We start from the raw sequence: 21,380 nt of genomic DNA, 5'->3' as shown, positions 1-21,380 counted from the left end.
TGATGTCACAAGGGATCAGTGATGTCTTAGGGGACCAGTGATGTCTTAGGGGGTCAGTGATGTCATGGGATCAGTGATGACACAGGGGATCAGTGATGTCACAAGGGATCAGTGATTTCACAAGGGATCAGTGATGTCTTAGGGGACCAGTGATGTCTTAGGGGACCAGGGATGTCTTAGGGGACCAGTGATGACACAGGGGATCAGTGATGACACAGGGGATCAGTGATGTCACAATGGATCAGTGATGTGACAGGGGATCAGTGATTTGACAGGGGATAAGTGATGTGACAGGGGATAAGTGATGTGACGGGATAAGTGATGTGACGGGATAAGTGATGTGACGGGATAAGTGATGTGACGGGATAAATGATGTGACGGGATCAGTGATGTGACGGGATCAGTGATGTGACAGGGGATCAGTGATGTGACGGGAGATCAGTGATGAGGCAGGGGATCAGTGATGAGGCAGGGGATCAGTGATGAGGCAGGGGATCAGTGATGAGGCAGGGGATCAGTGATGAGGCAGGGGATCAGTGAAGAGGCAGGGGATCAGTGAAGAGGCAGGGGATCAGTGAAGAGGCAGGGGATCAGTGAAGAGGCAGGGGATCAGTGAAGAGGCAGGGGATCAGTGAAGAGGCAGGGGATCAGTGAAGAGGCAGGGGATCAGTGAAGAGGCAGGGGATCAGTGAAGAGGCAGGGGATCAGTGAAGAGGCAGGGGATCAGTGAAGAGGCAGGGGATCAGTGAAGAGGCAGGGGATCAGTGAAGAGGCAGGGGATCAGTGAAGAGGCAGGGGATCAGTGAAGAGGCAGGGGATCAGTGAAGAGGCAGGGGATCAGTGAAGAGGCAGGGGATCAGTGAAGAGGCAGGGGATCAGTGAAGAGGCAGGGGATCAGTGAAGAGGCAGGGGATCAGTGAAGAGGCAGGGGATCAGTGAAGAGGCAGGGGATCAGTGAAGAGGCAGGGGATCAGTGAAGAGGCAGGGGATCAGTGAAGAGGCAGGGGATCAGTGATGACGCAGGGGATCAGTGATGACGCAGGGGATCAGTGATGTCACAATGGATCAGTGATGTGACAGGGGATCAGTGATGTGACAGGGGATCAGTGATGAGGCAGGGGATCAGTGATGTCATATGGGATGAACAGTGTGCTGTTATTCTATTTAGCACAGGGGGCGGTAGAGGTGACGCACTTGTCTGCAGGTAACTCCTCAGAGACCTTATACATTTATCCAGATTATTCACTGAGGAGAAATCAAATATAAAACATAGAAACAAAGAAAAATGACAAAATCCAGTGAATCCCGTGTACACGACGTGTATCCTGCTGAGCCCCGGCTGATATTTCACCCATCACACGACGACTCTCGGCTTTTATATTCATTTATTACATTTTTTTATACTTTTTTATGAAACCTATTGAAATCTATGGAAAAAAAACAAACATCCGAAAAGTACAACAAACCAACAAACTGCGCTTCTTCTCCAACCAGGGTGCCGCCTTTATACTTAGAGGCTGAGCTATATATATATATATATATATACACACACATACATTTAGATTATGTTTTTATTCTTTTTTTTCCCATGTTTATACTGTGTAGTGTTTATATATTTACCATTTTCTTAATGTTCTATTTCATTTTCTTTTGTTTTATATATTAAGATTTTTCTAAATAACACCTTTTTCAAATTTTTAGTTGAATTCCCCTTTTTCATATTTTTATTTTCATTTTTTTTCTCCTTAGATTTCTCTTCCCTAATATTCTTATTTTAAAGTTTTTTGTTGTTGTTTGTAGTCAGATTTTTCTTTTTTTTATATTCTTATTTTCAGCTTTTTTGTTGTTTGTATTCAGATGTTTTATTTTTTTATTTAATTTTCCTTTTTATATTTCATATTTTTTTGTCAGATCCCATTCCTATGTTGCAGTAATTATAGCCATTAGTAGGTGACTTATTATTATGGTCTTCTCTGTGGCGTCCTGAACATTCGCTCTACCGTTCTCCTCGGCCGTGTGGTGTGAGGTAGCATTCTCATGCATGTGGATTCGGGCTGTGCGTCGTCGCTCACAGGGTACGGAGGCCTATGACTTGGATGCAGCTGTCTTGCTTTACTCCTGCTTAAAGAGTTTTTTGTAGTGAAAAATTAGCATGCAAATGAGCTGCCGCTGTAATTAGCATAAAAAATAATGTAGTTAGCTCCAGTATTGTGGATCATTTCCGTCTGCCATAAACACTTCGGCATGCAAATTCTGCTGACAGCCATAGTTGGGAATGTTTTTACTCTGTATTAATATCTCAGAAGCGCAGCGATGGGGGGGGGGGGGGGGCATAACCTCTTTATTTCACCTTAGGATACAAATACTGGATAGAGATACAAATATATATATATATGTTTGTGACTTTATATCAAGTACCATTGTATGTTGATCCCAAGGACTCCCAGCATGCCTCGCACTATTACATTAGTATGACAGCAGCAATGATCTAACCGTTTGTGGTCACATGATCACTGGCGGCCCAACCAACAACATTCACAACCTGTTCACAGGATCGCTGCTAGGAACCACACTGACCAGGGACCCTTCACCAGTGCTCCGGGGATCTTTTCACTGCTGCAGAGGTGCTGGGATCTCCTGCCTCCTATATAATCAGTGCTTCCCAGGATATCCTCACTGCTGCAAAGGCTCTTGGGATCTCTTGCCTCTCCTATAGCTGGTGTTCCTTTGCATCTCCTGCCTTTTATAACCAAAACTTCCTATGATCTCCTTTGCTGCTGCAGAGGCTATTGCATCTCCTGTCTCTTTTGTAGCCAGTCCTCCCAGGGATTTTCTCACTGTCTAAGAGACTACTGTGATCATCCACCATTCTCTATAACCAGCACTCCAGGATCTCCTCACTGTTGCAGAGGCTCTGGGGATCTCCTGCCTCTCCTGTAGCCCGTGCTTCCTGGGATCTCCTGCCTCTCCTGTAGCCCGTGCTTCCTGGGATCTCCTCACTGCCACAGAGGCTCTTGGGATCTCCTGCCCCTTATAATCAGAACTCCCTATGAATTCCTTGCTGGTGCAGAGGCTCCTGGGATCTCCTGCCTCTCCTGTAGCCCGTTCTTCCTGGAATCTCGTCACTGCCGCAGAGGCTCCTGGGATCTCCTGCCTCTTCTGTAGCCCGTGCTTCCTGGAATCTCCTCACTGTCACAGAGTCTCCTGGGATCTCCTGCCTCTCCTGTAGCCCGTGCTTCCTGGAATCTCGTCACTGCCGCAGAGGCTCCTGGGATCTCCTGCCTCTCCTGTAGCCCGTGCTTCCTGGAATCTCCTCACTGTCACAAAGTCTCCTGGGATCTCCTGCCTCTCCTGTAGCCCGTGCTTCCAGGAATCTCCTCACTGCCGCAGAGGCTCCTGGGATCTCCTGCCTCTCCTGTAGCCCGTGCTTCCTGGAATCTCCTCACTGCCGCAGAGGCTCCTGGGATCTCCTGCCTCTCCTGTAGCCCATGCTCCCCTAGATCTTCTCACTGCCGCAGAGGCTCCTGGGATCTCCTGCCTCTCCTGTAGCCCATGCTCCCCTAGATCTTCTCACTGCCGCAGAGGCTCCTGGGATCTCCTGCCTCTCCTGTAGCTGGTGTTCCTTTGCATCTCCTGCCTTTTATAACCAAAACTTCCTATGATCTCCTTTGCTGCTGCAGAGGCTATTGCATCTCCTGTCTCTTTTGTAGCCAGTCCTCCCAGGGATTTTCTCACTGTCTAAGAGACTACTGTGATCATCCACCATTCTCTATAACCAGCACTCCAGGATCTCCTCACTGGTGCAGAGGCTCTGGGGATCTCCTGCCTCTCCTGTAGCCCGTGCTTCCTGGGATCTCCTGCCTCTCCTGTAGCCCGTGCTTCCTGGGATCTCCTCACTGCCGCAGAGGCTCTTGGGATCTCCTGCCCCTTATAATCAGAACTCCCTATGAATTCCTTGCTGGTGCAGAGGCTCCTGGGATCTCCTGCCTCTCCTGTAGCCCGTTCTTCCTGGAATCTCGTCACTGCCGCAGAGGCTCCTGGGATCTCCTGCCTCTTCTGTAGCCCGTGCTTCCTGGAATCTCCTCACTGTCACAGAGTCTCCTGGGATCTCCTGCCTCTCCTGTAGCCCGTGCTTCCTGGAATCTCGTCACTGCCGCAGAGGCTCCTGGGATCTCCTGCCTCTCCTGTAGCCCGTGCTTCCTGGAATCTCCTCACTGCCGCAGAGGCTCCTGGGATCTCCTGCCTCTCCTGTAGCCCGTGCTTCCTGGAATCTCCTCACTGCCGCAGAGGTTCCTGGGATCTCCTGCCTCTCCTGTAGCCCATGCTCCCTGAGATCTTCTCACTGCCGCAGAGGCTCCTGGGATCTCCTGCCTCTCCTGTAGCCCATGCTCCCCTAGATCTTCTCACTGCCGCAGAGGCTCCTGGGATCTCCTGCCTCTCCTGTAGCCCATGCTCCCCTAGATCTTCTCACTGCCGCAGAGGCTCCTGGGATCTCCTGCCTCTCCTGTAGCCCATGCTTCCTGGAATCTCCTCACTGCCGCAGAGGTTCCTGGGATCTCCTGCCTCTCCTGTAGCCCATGCTCCCTGAGATCTTCTCACTGCCGCAGAGGCTCCTGGGATCTCCTGCCTCTCCTGTAGCCCATGCTCCCCTAGATCTTCTCACTGCCGCAGAGGCTCCTGGGATCTCCTGCCTCTCCTGTAGCCCATGCTCCCCTAGATCTTCTCACTGCCACAGAGGCTCCTGGGATCTCCTGCCTCTCCTGTAGCCCGGCTCCCTGAGATCTTCTCACTGCCGCAGAGGCTCCTGGGATCTCCTGCCTCTCCTGTAGCCCATGCTCCCCTAGATCTTCTCACTGCCACAGAGGCTCCTGGGATCTCCTGCCTCTCCTGTAGCCCGGCTCCCTGAGATCTTCTCACTGCCGAAGAGGCTGCTGGGATCACTCGCCTCCTTTATATCCAGCGCTCTGTGAGATCTCCTCACTGCTGCAGAGACTTCTGGGATCTCCTGCTCCTCCTATAACCTGCACTCTCCAGGTCTTCCTGCCTTGTCTCTGCTTCATATTAGATTATCTGTAATATACAGTGGCATTCCTTTAGTCTGGTGTCAGTGGGACCTGATAGTTGCAGGAATATTAGATATTCTGGATTATCAGATGGTCATAGAGAAGCCTTTAGACCAGCCCAGAATCTCCCCTCCGATTCTGGTGACCGTTCACATCATTATTCCGTGCTGAACACAAATGCCGGAATGTGAGACTCTGGATTATTGGATGTCAAATGATCAGACTGTTAGTTATATGTAGAGTTATGTAGTTCCCTGTTGTTTATTGAAGTCATGTGATGCGCGTTGTCTCTTCTGTATAACGCCCTTGTATGTGCTGCGGGAACGGCCACCGATCATGGTGAGATGTGAAGGACAGGACTGCGCTCAGACGGTGCGTTTATTCAGCACTTTGCAGGTCAGGGCTTTCCTTTTTACCATCAATCGCTGCGGTTTTTGACCCGTTTCTGCCACAACAGCGCAAAACTGTGGCAATTCACGGAAGACTATTTCAGCTTTTATTGTACGTTTAAAAAAATAATAATAAAAAAAACGTGAAAGAACTGCGCCATGTGAACCCGGCCTTATAGCCTTCTGCTTGACGTAAGCTTTAGAATGGACCCTCCATATCTGCACCCCCCAGTGCCCCCTCCTGCAGAAGATCTGCCCCGTTCTGGGGTATTCGTAGGCTCCCAGCACCCGCCTCTTGTCTTCCCCTTCACATTTGTTGAGCGTCTTCCATCACAACAGGTGCACAATTATTTTATGAGGAAAATATTATCCGTCACCAGATGAGTCCGGGGCCAAGACGCTGCCTCCTCTGATTAAATAATCAGCGCTGATACTTAACATGCACTTGATTCCTGCAGGAATGTGGAGACGCCGGCGCCGCGCCCGCTATACCGACAACCTCTACAAAGTGATTGTTGTCTCCCATCTGCTCGGTGTACATGTGTCGGCTGTGGTGGGGGTCTACACGCGGTCAATTCACTGTGCGCGGACCTCAGCTCTGCTACATCTGCACCTGTGTGAACTATTGGGTCTGATACTACATCTGTGACACATCTGACAAACATGGCTCTGCTACATCCACTATATGTGTTTGTTATAAGGCTTATGGCTCAAAAACAGACAATTATGTTCAACTGCAAAACCGGGGGAATTCGCTGTAAAATTAGGATAATGCCTAAAAAAAAAATTTACATTTTTTGGGGGACTTTTTCCGTCCACACGTTTTGGTTCTATTTATTGTATATCTTTTATATACTTAAAAAGACAAAAAATTGGTACATTAATGCAGTGTTTCCTAATCATTGTGCCTCCAGCTGCTGCAAAACTACAACTCCCAGCATGCCTGGGCATGCTGGGAGTTGTAGTTTTACAACAGCTGGAGGCACTTTGGTTGGGAAGCACGGCATAAATGGACGCTAAAAAGGATCAGATTCATTTTCATTGGCTTACATTATCAAACAAAATGAATTGTGACTTTGGCGTACACAATAGCGCAGTTTGCTATATTTTTGCATCCAGCAAAGGGAAACGTTCTGTAATGGAGGCGAAAACGCAGTGTGAACCCGGCCCTTTTGTTCCAAAAAATGGCTGATTTGCAGATTGCGTAATAGCGAAAAGAGTAAAAAAAAAATTATATATGTGTATATTATATATGTGTGTATATTATATGTGTGTATATTATATATGTGTGTATATTATATGTGTGTGTATATTATATGTGTGTATATATATTATATGTGTGTGTGTGTATATTGTGTGTGTGTGTATATTATATGTGTGTGTATATTATATATGTGTGTATATTATATATGTGTGTATATTATATATGTGTGTATATTATATATGTGTGTATATTATATATGTGTGTATATTATATATGTGTGTATATTATATATGTGTGTATATTATATGTGTGTGTATATTATATATGTGTGTATATTATATGTGTGTATATTATATATGTGTGTATATTATATGTGTGTGTATATTATATATGTGTGTATATTATATGTGTGTATATTATATGTGTGTGTATATTATATGTGTGTGTATATTATATATGTGTGTATATTATATATGTGTGTATATTATATATGTGTGTATATTATATATGTGTGTATATTATATGTGTGTGTATATTATATATGTGTGTATATTATATGTGTGTATATTATATATGTGTGTATATTATATGTGTGTGTATATTATATATGTGTGTATATTATATGTGTGTATATTATATGTGTGTGTATATTATATGTGTGTGTATATTATATGTGTGTGTATATTATATATGTGTGTATATTGTGTGTATATATTATATGTGTGTGTGTATATATTATATGTGTGTGTATATATATATACGGTATTATGTGTGTGTATATATATATACGGTATTATGTGTGTGTATATATTATTTGTGTGTGTATATATTATATTATGTGTGTGTATATTATATGTGTGTGTATATTATGTGTGTTTGTATATATTATGTGTGTTTGTATATATTATGTGTGTGTGTATATTATGTGTGTGTGTATATTATGTGTGTGTGTATATTATGTGTGTGTGTATATTATGTGTGTGTGTATATTATGTGTGTGTATATTATGTGTGTGTGTATATTATGTGTGTGTATATTATGTGTGTGTGTATATTATATGTGTGTGTATATTATCTATGTATATGTGTATAATAACAGTGTACTTATATGTAGTTTGTGTGTAAGTATATATTGTATATGTTTATAGGAGTATATATTATCTATGTATATGTGTGTGTATATTATCTATGTATATGTGTATAATAACGGTGTACTTATATGTAGTTTGTGTGTAAGTATATATTGTATATGTTTATATGACTATATATTTGTGTATTATATGTGTGTGTATATATAAGCTATGTGTAATTTATGTTTATATATGTTTGTATACAATACACATACACTCGTACGCACACACGTATACACACACGCATGCTCGCCGTCGCTTTCCCTTTGTCATAATTTTTCCAGGCAGATTTCTGATCTTCGGATTTCTGGAAGGAACGGGGGCGACATTAATTCCCAGTTTTATTATTTCTCCTGTCGACATTAATATAAATAAGAAATAAGGTTTCATGTAAATATCAATTATTTGTCGCAGGAGGCGTTGCGGACACCACAAATAATTAGGATTTGGTTTCCTGTAAATTCTGTCAATTGTTCTGCGCAGACCTGGACTCCGGCGCAGTGAATAATGCCACGATTTTACGGCCGCCCTTCGTCGTCTGACATTTTTATGATTTTTAAATTAAATTGTACATTTACTACAATAAAACTACAATAAAATCTAAAATGTTTATTCTCTGCGCGTTTACATTAACAATTACACAGAAGTCGCGGCCACGCGTTTGCGTTAATGTCCTGTGTTTTATAGGGAGGATTTTCAGTAAAGATCGGCGGCCGTAGATAATTTGTATTAAATGATGAGGTTTCACAGCCGCTGTGTGTGGAGGGACGTGCCTCAGATTTATAATAGGACACCGCGCTGTTGTACAAATAACATAAAAGCTCCTGCGTCCTGTGGGGGATCATGTGGTGGAATCCTGCCCAGCACAACCAATCAGTGTCCAGATCAGAAGGGATCTGATTGGTTACTGTCACATAGAGCAAAACCCCCATCATTCCCGATAAGTATTAGATCAGAGGATTTACGCCATTTTAAAAGTCTCAAGGATCCGATTATGGTCTTGGTGATCTTATGGTAGGTCAGGGCTCTGTGCTCAGTCTTGGTGATCTTATGGTAGGTCAGGGCTCTGTGCTCAGTCTTGGTGATCTTATGGTAGGTCAGGGCTCTGTGCTCAGTCTTGGTGATCTTATGGTAGGTCAGGGCTCTGTGCTCAATCTTGGTGATCTTATGGTAGGTCAGGGCTCTGTGCTCAGTCTTGGTGATCTTATGGTAGGTCAGGGCTCTGTGCTCAATCTTGGTGATCTTATGGTAGGTCAGGGCTCTGTGCTTAGTCTTGGTGATATTATGGTAGGTCAGGGCTCTGTGCTCAGTCTTGGTGATCTTATGGTAGGTCAGGGCTCTGTGCTCAGTCTTGGTGATATTATGGTAGGTCAGGGCTCTGTGCTCAGTCTTGGTGATCTTATGGTAGGTCAGGGCTCTGTGCTCAGTCTTGGTGATATTATGGTAGGTCAGGGCTCTGTGCTCAGTCTTGGTGATATTATGGTAGGTCAGGGCTCTGTGCTCAATCTTGGTGATCTTATGGTAGGTCAGGGCTCTGTGCTCAGTCTTGGTGATCTTATGGTAGGCCAGGGCTCTGTGCTCAGTCTTGGTGATATTATGGTAGGTCAGAGCTCTGTGCTCAGTCTTGGTGATATTATGGTAGGTCAGGGCTCTGTGCTTAGTCTTGGTGATCTTATGGTAGATCAGGGCTCTGTGCTCAGTCTTGGTGATCTTATGGTAGGTCAGGGCTCTGTGCTCAGTCTTGGTGATATTATAGTAGGTCAGGGCTCTGTGCTCAGTCTTGGTGATATTATGGTAGGTCAGGGCTCTGTGCTCAGTCTTGGTGATATGGTAGGTCAGGGCTCTGTGCTCAGTCTTGGTGATATTATGGTAGGTCAGGGCTCTGTGCTCAGTCTTGGTGATCTTTTGGTAGGTCAGGGCTCTGTACTCAGTCTTGGTGATATTATGGTAAGTCAGGGCTCTGTGCTCAGTCTTGGTGATCTTATGGTAGGTCAGGGCTCTGTGCTCAGTCTTGGTGATATTATGGTAGGTCAGGGCTCTGTGCTCAGTCTTGGTGATCTTATGGTAAGTCGGGGCTCTGTGCTCAGTCTTGGTGATATTATGGTAAGTCAGGGCTCTGTGCTCAGTCTTGGTGATCTTTTGGTAGGTCAGGGCTCTGTGCTCAGTCTTGGTGATATTATGGTAGGTCAGGGCTCTGTGCTCAGTCTTGGTGATCTTATGGTAGATCAGGGCTTTGTGCTCAGTCTTGGTGATACTGTAGGTCAGGGCTCTGTGCTCAGTCTTGGTGATCTTATGGTAGATCAGGGCTTCGTGCTCAGTCTTGGTGATACTGTAGGTCAGGGCTCTGTCCTCAGTCTTGGTGATATTATGGTAGGTCAGGGCTCTGTGCTTAGTCTTGGTGATATTATGGTAGGTCAGGGGTCTGTGCTCAGTCTTGGTGATATTATGGTAGGTCAGGGCTCTGTGCTCAGTCTTGGTGATCTTATGGTAGGTCAGGGCTCTGTGCTCAGTCTTGGTGATCTTATGGTAGGTCAGGGCTCTGTGCTTAGTCTTGGTGATCTTATGGTAGGTCAGGGCTCTGTGCTCAGTCTTGGTGATATTATGGTAGGTCAGGGCTCTGTGCTCAGTCTTGGTGATATTATGGTAGGTCAGGGCTCTGTGCTCAGTCTTGGAGATATTATGGTAGGTCAGGGCTCTGTGCTCAGTCTTGGTGATCTTATGGTAGGTCAGGGCTCTGTGCTCAGTCTTGGTGATATTATAGTAGGTCAGGGCTCTGTGCTTAGTCTTGGTGATATTATGGTAGGTCAGGGCTCTGTGCTCAGTCTTGGTGATATTATGGTAGGTCAGGGCTCTGTGCTCAGTCTTGGTGATATTATGGTAGGTCAGGGCTCTGTGCTCAGTCTTGGTGATCTTATGGTAGGTCAGGGCTCTGTGCTCAGTCTTGGTGATATTATGGTAGGTCAGGGCTCTGTGCTCAGTCTTGGTGATCTTATGGTAGGTCAGGGCTCTGTGCTTAGTCTTGGTGATCTTATGGTAGGTCAGGGCTCTGTGCTTAATCTTGGTGATATTATGGTAGGTCAGGGCTCTGTGCTTAATCTTGGTGATCTTATGGTAGGTCAGGGCTCTGTGCTTAGTCTTGGTGATCTTATGGTAGGTCAGGGCTCTGTGCTCAATCTTGGTGATCTTATGGTAGGTCAGGGCTCTGTCCTTAGTCTTGGTGATCTTATGGTAGGTCAGGGCTCTGTGCTCAATCTTGTTGATCTTATGGTAGGTCAGGGCTCTGTGCTCAGTCTTGGTGATCTTATGGTAGGTCAGGGCTCTGTTCTTAGTCTTGGTGATCTTATGGTAGGTCAGTGCTCTGTGCTTAATCTTGGTGATATTATGGTAGGTCAGTGCTCTGTGCTTAATCTTGGTGATATTATGGTAGGTCAGGGCTCTGTGCTTAATCTTGGTGATCTTATGGTACGTCAGGGCTCTGTGCTCAGTCTTGGTGATCTTATGGTAGGTCAGGGCTCTGTGCTTAATCTTGGTGATCTTATGGTAGGTCAGGGCTCTGTGCTTAATCTTGGTGATCTTATGGTAGGTCAGGGCTCTGTGCTTAATCTTGGTGATATTATGGTAGGTCAGGGCTCTGTGCTTAATCTTGGTGATTTTATGGTAGGTCAGGGCTCTGTGCTCAGTCTTGGTGATCTTATGGTAGGTCAGGGCTCTGTGCTTAGTCTTGGTGATCTTATGGTAGGTCAGGGCTCTGTGCTTAGTCTTGGTGATCTTATGGTAGGTCAGTGCTCTGTGCTTAATCTTGGTGATCTTATGGTAGGTCAGGGCTCTGTGCTTAGTCTTGGTGATCTTATGGTAGGTCAGTGCTCTGTGCTTAATCTTGGTGATATTATGGTAGGTCAGGGCTCTGTGCTTAATCTTGGTGATCTTATGGTAGATCAGGGCTTCGTGCTCAGTCTTGGTGATACTGTAGGTCAGGGCTCTGTGCTCAGTCTTGGTGATATTATGGTAGGTCAGGGCTCTGTGCTCAGTCTTGGTGATATTATGGTAGGTCAGGGCTCTGTGCTTAATCTTGGTGATCTTATGGTAGGTCAAGGTTTGTGCTAAGTCTTTGGAATCTTATGGTAGATCAGGGTATTATGATGCGTTTTGGAGTTTCTTTCTGTGTCCGTCCCTTGTGTGCTGCAGTGTATTTTAGTGAATTGGTGACGGTTATTATTTGGCATGGTGCTGGGGACTTTACACTGTCCTGTGGCTCAGCAGTACGATATACATCGCTCCTCCCCTGGTAGTGCCGTGCTTGGTTGGCAGCCGCTCCAGCCGTATTAGATTTCTGCCTAAATGTAAAAGTTTTCAATAAGCACAAATGAAGAATTTCTCCTAATGCGATCCAGGCACACTATGTAAATACAGGTGTCCTGATCAGCGCCGCGCTGCAGCAGCCAATAGGAGAGGAGGACTTTTCCAGGTGTGAACTTTTATTTTCCTTTGGCAGGAGAGGTCAGCCCCGAGATTTTTTTCTCCTGGTAACAATTACTAAACACGGTCACTTTAATGAGCTGCAGTGCGGTTATTGCGCAGCTGCCTCCCTGCTGCACGATTACTCCACACAATCTGCTTCATGTTATAGGACGGTGTAATCCCAGCGGACTGGGATATTCTGGATTACTGGTTGGTCATGCTTATAGAAAGGAGAATACCGTGAGGCTCCTGTCTGCTCTGTCGCCTGATCTCATGACATTCCACATTGGCTTTCCTAATCAGTCCTTCCAACAAAGATCGGAATATGCTGTCATCTCTGGGGCCAGAATTGTTATCTCAGAGCGCTGACCTATTAGAAGACTGACTTATTATCTCAGAGCATTGACGTATTACCTCAGAGCACTGTCCTATTACCTCAGAGCACTGTCCTATTACCTCAGAGCACTGCCTTTTTACCTCAGAGCACTGTCCTATTACCTCAGAGCACTGTCTTTTTACCTCAGAGCACTGTCCTATTACCTCAGAGCACTGTCTTTTTACCTCAGAGCACTGTCTTTTTACCTCAGAGCACTGTCTTTTTACCTCAGAGCACTGTCCTTTTACCTCAGAGCACTGTCTTTTTACCTCAGAGCACTGTCTTTTTACCTCAGAGCACTGTCCTTTTACCTCAGGGCACTGTCTTTTTACCTCAGGGCACTGTCTTTTTACCTCAGGGCACTGTCTTTTTACCTCAGGGCACTGTCTTTTTACCTCAGGGCACTGTCTTTTTACCTCAGGGCACTGTCTTTTTACCTCAGGGCACTGTCCTTTTACCTCAGGGCACGGTCCTTTTACCTCAGGGCACTGTCCTTTTACCTCAGGGCACTGTCCTTTTACCTCAGGGCACTGTCCTTTTACCTCAGGGCACTGTCCTTTTACCTCAGGGCACGGTCCTTTTACCTCAGGGCACGGTCCTTTTACCTCAGGGCACGGTCCTTTTACCTCAGAGCACTGTCCTTTTACCTCAGGGCACTGTCCTTTTACCTCAGGGCACGGTCCTTTTACCTCAGGGCACTGTCTTTTTACCTCAGGGCACGGTCCTTTTACCTCAGGGCACTGTCTTTTTACCTCAGAGCACTGTCCTTTTACCTCAGGGCACTGTCCTTTTACCTCAGGGCACTGTCTTTTTACCTCAGGGCACTGTCTTTTTACCTCAGGGCACTGTCTTTTTACCTCAGGGCACTGTCCTTTTACCTCAGGGCACTGTCTTTTTACCTCAGAGCACTGTCCTTTTACCTCAGAGCACTGTCCTTTTACCTCAGGGCACTGTCCTTTTACCTCAGGGCACGGTCCTTTTACCTCAGGGCACGGTCCTTTTACCTCAGGGCACTGTCCTTTTACCTCAGGGCACGGTCCTTTTACCTCAGGGCACGGTCCTTTTACCTCAGGGCACGGTCCTTTTACCTCAGGGCACTGTCCTTTTACCTCAGGGCACTGTCTTTTTACCTCAGAGCACTGTCCTTTTACCTCAGGGCACTGTCCTTTTACCTCAGGGCACTGTCTTTTTACCTCAGGGCACTGTCTTTTTACCTCAGGGCACTGTCCTTTTACCTCAGGGCACTGTCTTTTTACCTCAGAGCACTGTCCTTTTACCTCAGAGCACTGTCCTTTTACCTCAGAGCACTGTCCTTTTACCTCAGGGCACTGTCCTTTTACCTCAGGGCACTGTCTTTTTACCTCAGGGCACTGTCTTTTTACCTCAGGGCACTGTCCTTTTACCTCAGAGCACTGTCCTTTTACCTAAGCGTAGTCACTTGATTTCTCCAACATAATAAGCGATTGCTTTGAGATAAGTATTATCCCAGAGCCCTTACTGTTTATCTGCGCTGCCTGATCACTTCACCTGGTTATTTCCATATTTATGTATTTTATTTCTATGTATTAGTGTATAATAGTTTTTCTGGATTTGCCGCCATTCTTTTCTCCAATCAGACGGCAGGCAGTGGAGTTACTTTCCTCTTGTTAGTTGTCACTTAGTAGCGTTGACTCTGTAGTATCTATGGAAACAATGCCGCTACCTTGAGTGCTGCGATGAGTCGTCTTTTTTTTCTGTCGCAGCCTCTTTTGTGCGCTGCGAAGTTGTTGGGCACTCCACTCAGGGTAACAAGTGCGCTCTTGATCCTCATTGTTTCCACCCTCGGCAGTATTTATGGAGACACATTTGTAGATGAAGGACACTAAGCATCTCATAACGCGGCGCCATCCTCAGCTTCCATCAGCGCGGCCTCTCCACACAATGACTCGCACGGCAATCTGTTTGCCATTTCCACAATTATATCCCCATAATTGGCCATATGCATGTATAATAAGCCATGAGCCGCCGCGTGATGCGGCCAATGTGATCATCGCACAACCCGCGAGTTATAGTTAACCCCCCGCAAGTCCCATTCACGGACATTTATTCCTTAATGCTCCATTATGATGTCTAAGTGTCTGCACAATGGCACTGGGAACATTACCGTACATTGTGCTAATGCCGCTAACGGCATCTTTATTATTTATGATATTGTGATGCTGCTCGTTGGGTGATTAGAGAACAGAATGGGGCGCGAACATTATCAATATGGCCACCAGCGTCGGCAGGAGACGCGACCCCCACTCGAATCCCAGTCTCTTCTGATGATTTTATGTGACAGCTCAGAGGCGGCCATGATTAACAGCGCTGTAAAAAAAAAATGACACAGATCCCGTCTCCTGGAGGTGCAAATAAGATTCAGCAAAAATTTCAAACAATTTATTTGAAAAAATATCAGTTTAACTTGCAGTACGGCAGATATGCGAAAAAACGGAGCGACTTTCTTTCTTCCAGATACAGCGCCACCACCGTCCACACCTCAGGGTCATTTACTTAAATGAAGTGGTGCTGCAATACCACACAAAGCCTGGGAACAGGTGTGGCGCTGTTTTTGGAAGAAGTCAGCCATGTTTTTCAGTTATTGTTGTTATTTATGATTTTATTGGAATAAATGAAAACCACATGACCCCCAGAACTGTGCTGCTATTTGTACGCGGCTCGTAGGGGTCACCACTTCCTCCAGATAAAAAATGCCCAACATAAAGGCTTCCAGAGGCAACGCTGCATTTTATCACTAGATTTCCAGTATGTGTCAGACTGGGGTGATAGAGGTTTTTATTTTTGTAAAGTTTTCTTACTTTTTGTTAGACAGTTACTTTTTGTCTGTGAGACAGTTGTGACTCTAACAAAAATTCCTACAGTTTCACAATCCTATCCCGACGCATCTCCCCCCCCCCCCCCCCCAATCCCATGAAAAAAGACAGAGTTAATCAGGGGACGTAAGACAAAATCATACAGAACAGATAGAGCCAAGAGGATGTCATAAATCAAGACCACTCACTCAGGTATGATCTTATGTCCCCTGATTTTTTTTTTTTAGAAGGGGGAAAGACGTCGGGATATGATTCTGAAGTGACAAGAATATTTTAGGTCACAATTGTCCACTTGCGCTCAATATCTGATTGTTTGTATAATTCATCTAATCTGAAGCGTTACGCGATAATGTAGCCAAGTCCTTGGCGCTGGTGTGTGACAGAAGACGAACGCCGCACGTCCCTCTCCTTCTGTAAATGTTGCAGCCTCAGGAGTCACCCCTGATGAAGTTTATTGTATTTTCTTCAAGATTATAATAGCAAAATATTTTTTTTGCAAACATGATTTGGATTTTTGGAATGTTTATACAGGTGGAGCCCACGGGCCCAAATTTCACAATTTTAACAGCATTTGGCAGTTGAGTGGGTCCTGGTGCCCGCGGCTGTTCTGCAGAGTGTCAAAAGCGTGAGGTAGTGATCAGAGAAGAAATATTACAGTTTATCCAATACAATGTTGGAGCGCCCCCTATACTGTATACTGAATGGGACGTACAATTTAAAAAAGGGGGCGACACTGAGCAGGAGAAGCGTACCCAGGGGAGCACAACATCAAGTTAGTACCCAAAAGAGGGGCTGTATGTGATTTTTACTCAATGTATCAAGGTAGCAGTAAAAAATCTCTGCCCTATGCCGTTTTGCAGAATTTTCGAGACTGCATGTGGAAAAGGTAAGTAACCGCTCTGCGTAAACAGGAGAGGAATTAGCGCAAATGCATGTCCAGAACTGCGGCAAAATCCTTGAATGATGCATAGTGTGTATGGAACCATTCACTGACAGCAAGCAGAGGAGGGGTCGGTCCTGGGGATGGCGCTACACCACAGTAGAGGTGATCGGGGGGCACCTGCGGCCTGGTTACTTTGCACTGCAGCGCTGTTTGCCGCACTCACTGCTGGAACACAATGGAAGCATTTATAAAGTTGTCAGCAGAGGAGGGAGCGGAGAGGCGTATGGACGCGTCCACAATGGCGATCTGATGCCCAGACAAAGACAGGACAGATTTCTGGTGTTAGAAAGTCATTCAGAACTCCATCGTATGGCTTCAGCTGTTGTGCGCGCAGAATAGCCGCTTTGTGTTTGTTTTCCACTGAAGCTTTTATCCTGTGATGCGTTTGGGGCCTTTGGAGTAGAAAGAGTTGCGAATAGCGTTTGGATTTGAGGGTGACGCTGCGGCTCGGACATCACAAAGTGCCTTTCATCTCCCGGACCCTCCGCTCATTGTCTCATCCCTTCAGTTGTCTCCTCTGTTTTTTTTTCTTTGCTGCAGACTTTCTTTTTTTGTGACATTTGAAAGATGGAAAAAACAAAAAAAAAAAACGCAGTAAATGCTAAATGCCGATCCCAGCGTGTGAAGTGGGAACATCTGAGGGGATGTGATGTGCTCTGCGAGGCGCAATGTCACAGAGAATGGCGCAACCTGGGCCTCTGAACTCCGACCACGGCGACAGCATTTCACCTCCAGCTCCGACTCAGCTTCTTATCTATTGTGAAATACCGAATTACTGTAAAGACCAAGGCGCAAAATGTGTCCGATCGATGCGTCCTGCATGGGGAGGGGATCCTCATATCCAGGGATTCACCTTCCCCAAATGTCAGGAACCATGTGACAAGTGACATCACTGCTCTCCAGATATCATATATATATTATACAGGAGGTGACATCACTGCACTCCAGATATCATATATATATTATACAGGAGGTGACATCACTGCTCTCCAGATATCATATATATATTATACAGGAGGTGACATCACTGCACTCCAGATATCATATATATATTATACAGGAGGTGACATCACTGCTCTCCAGATATCATATATATATTATACAGGAGGTGACATCACTGCACTCCAGATATCATATATATATTATACAGGAGGTGACATCACTGCTCTCCAGATATCATATATATTATACAGGAGGTGACATCACTGCTCTCCAGATATCATATATATATATTATACAGGAGGTGACATCACTGCTCTCCAGATATCATATATATATATTATACAGGAGGTGACATCACTGCTCTCCAGATATCATATATATATATATTATACAGGTGACATCACTGCTCTCCAGATATCATATATACATATTATACAGGAGGTGACATCACTGCTCTCCAGATATCATATATATATATATTATACAGGTGACATCACTGCTCTCCAGATATCATATATATATATATATTATACAGGAGGTGACATCACTGCTCTCCAGATATCATATATATATATTATACAGGAGGTGACATCACTGCTCTCCAGATATCATATATATATATTATACAGGAGGTGACATCACTGCTCTCCAGATATCATATATATATTATACAGGAGGTGACATCACTGCTCTCCAGATATCATATATATATATTATACAGGAGGTGACATCACTGCTCCCCAGATATCATATATATATATATTATACAGGAGGTGACATCACTGCTCTCCAGATATCATATATATATTATACAGGAGGTGACATCACTGCACTCCAGATATCATATATATATTATACAGGAGGTGACATCACTGCTCTCCAGATATCATATATATATTATACAGGAGGTGACATCACTGCACTCCAGATATCATATATATATTATACAGGAGGTGACATCACTGCTCTCCAGATATCATATATATATATATATATATATATATATATATATATATACAGGAGGTGACATCACTGCTCCCCAGATATCATATATATATATATTATACAGGAGGTGACATCACTGCTCTCCAGATATCATATATATATATTATACAGGAGGTGACATCACTGCTCTCCAGATATCATATATATATATTATACAGGAGGTGACATCACTGCTCTCCAGATATCATATATATATATTATACAGGAGGTGACATCCCTGCTCTCCAGATATCATATATATATATATTATACAGGTGACATCACTGCTCTCCAGATATCATATATATATATATTATACAGGAGGTGACATCACTGCTCCCCAGATATATATATATATATATATATATATATATATTATACAGGAGGTGACATCACTGCTCTCCAGATATCATATATATATATTATACAGGAGGTGACATCACTGCTCTCCAGATATCATATATATATTATACAGGAGGTGACATCACTGCTCTCCAGATATCATATATATATATTATACAGGTGACATCACTGCTCTCCAGATATCATATATACATATTATACAGGAGGTGACATCACTGCTCTCCAGATATCATATATATATATATTATACAGGTGACATCACTGCTCTCCAGATATCATATATATATATATTATACAGGAGGTGACATCACTGCTCTCCAGATATCATATATATATATATATATATATATATATATATATATACAGGAGGTGACATCACTGCTCCCCAGATATCATATATATATATATTATACAGGAGGTGACATCACTGCTCTCCAGATATCATATATATATATATATATATATATATATATATATTATACAGGAGGTGACATCACTGCTCTCCAGATATCATATATATATTATACAGGAGGTGACATCACTGCTCTCCAGATATCATATATATATTATACAGGAGGTGACATCACTGCTCCCCAGATATCATATATATATATTATACAGGAGGTGACATCACTGCTCTCCAGATATCATATATATATATTATACAGGAGGTGACATCCCTGCTCTCCAGATATCATATATATATATATTATACAGGTGACATCACTGCTCTCCAGATATCATATATATATATATTATACAGGAGGTGACATCACTGCTCCCCAGATATATATATATATATATATATATATATATTATACAGGAGGTGACATCACTGCTCTCCAGATATCATATATATATATTATACAGGAGGTGACATCACTGCTCTCCAGATATCATATATACATATTATACAGGAGGTGACATCACTGCTCTCCAGATATCATATATACATATTATACAGGAGGTGACATCACTGCTCTCCAGATATCATATATATATATATTATACAGGTGACATCACTGCTCTCCAGATATCATATATATATATTATACAGGAGGTGACATCACTGCTCTCCAGATATCATATATATATATATATACAGGAGGTGACATCACTGCTCCCCAGATATCATATATATATATATTATACAGGAGGTGACATCACTGCTCTCCAGATATCATATATATATATATATATATATATATATATATTATACAGGAGGTGACATCACTGCTCTCCAGATATCATATATATATTATACAGGAGGTGACATCACTGCTCTCCAGATATCATATATATATTATACAGGAGGTGACATCACTGCTCTCCAGATATCATATATATATTATACAGGAGGTGACATCACTGCTCTCCAGATATCATATATATATTATACAGGAGGTGACATCACTGCTCTCCAGATATCATATGTATATTATACAGGAGGTGACATCACTGCTCTCCAGATATCATATATATATATTATACAGGAGGTGACATCACTGCTCTCCAGATATCATATATATATATTATACAGGAGGTGACATCACTGCTCTCCAGATATCATATATATATATATTATATAGGAGGTGACATCACTGCTCTCCAGATATATATATATATATATATTATACATTATACAGGAGGTGACATCACTGCTCTCCAGATATCATATATATATATATATTATACAGGAGGTGACATCACTGCTCTCCAGATATCATATATATATATATTATACAGGAGGTGACATCACTGCTCTCCAGATATCATATATATATTATACAGGAGGTGACATCACTGCTCTCCAGATATCATATATTATACAGGAGGGGACATCACTGCTCTCCAGATATCATATATATATATTATACAGGAGGTGACATCACTGCTCCTCAGATATCATATATATATATATATATTATACAGGAAGTGACATCACTGCTCTCCAGATATCATATATATATATATTATACAGGAGGTGACATCACTGCTCCCCAGATATCATATATATATATATATATATTATACAGGAGGTGACATCACTGCTCTCCAGATATCATATATATATTATACAGGAGGTGACATCACTGCTCTCCAGATATCATATATATATTATACAGGAGGTGACATCACTGCTCTCCAGATATCATATATATATTATACAGGAGGTGACATCACTGCTCCCCAGATATCATATATATATTATACAGGAGGTGACATCACTGCTCTCCAGATATCATATATATATTATACAGGAGGTGACATCACTGCTCTCCAGATATATATATATTATACAGGAGGTGACATCACTGCTCTCCAGATATCATATATATATTATACAGGAGGTGACATCACTGCTCTCCAGATATCATATATATATTATACAGGAGGGGACATCACTGCTCTCCAGATCTCCAGATCTCATATATATATTATACAGGAGGTGACATCACGGCTCTCCAGATATCATATATATATATATATATATATATATATATATATATACAGGAGGTGACATCACTGCTCTCCAGATATCATATATATATATTATACAGGAGGTGACATCACTGCTCTCCATATATCATATATATATATATTATACAGGAGGTGACATCACTGCTCTCCAGATATCACATATATATATTATACAGGAGGTGACATCACTGCTCCC

At 43.4% G+C, this 21,380-nt stretch overlaps 1 protein-coding gene across 1 annotated transcript in view; it reads left to right on the top strand.

Moving 5' to 3' along the window:
• Positions 1–21,380, top strand: part of LOC130331910 (transcription factor Sox-6-like) — a gene marked incomplete in the record, with an annotated part of 403,713 nt that overhangs the window by 241,149 nt on the left and 141,184 nt on the right.

This window comes from Hyla sarda, unplaced genomic scaffold (genome assembly GCF_029499605.1).
Source record: "Hyla sarda isolate aHylSar1 unplaced genomic scaffold, aHylSar1.hap1 scaffold_36, whole genome shotgun sequence".
NCBI lineage: Eukaryota > Metazoa > Chordata > Amphibia > Anura > Hylidae > Hyla > Hyla sarda.
This window is presented reverse-complemented; position numbering and strand designations above follow the sequence as displayed.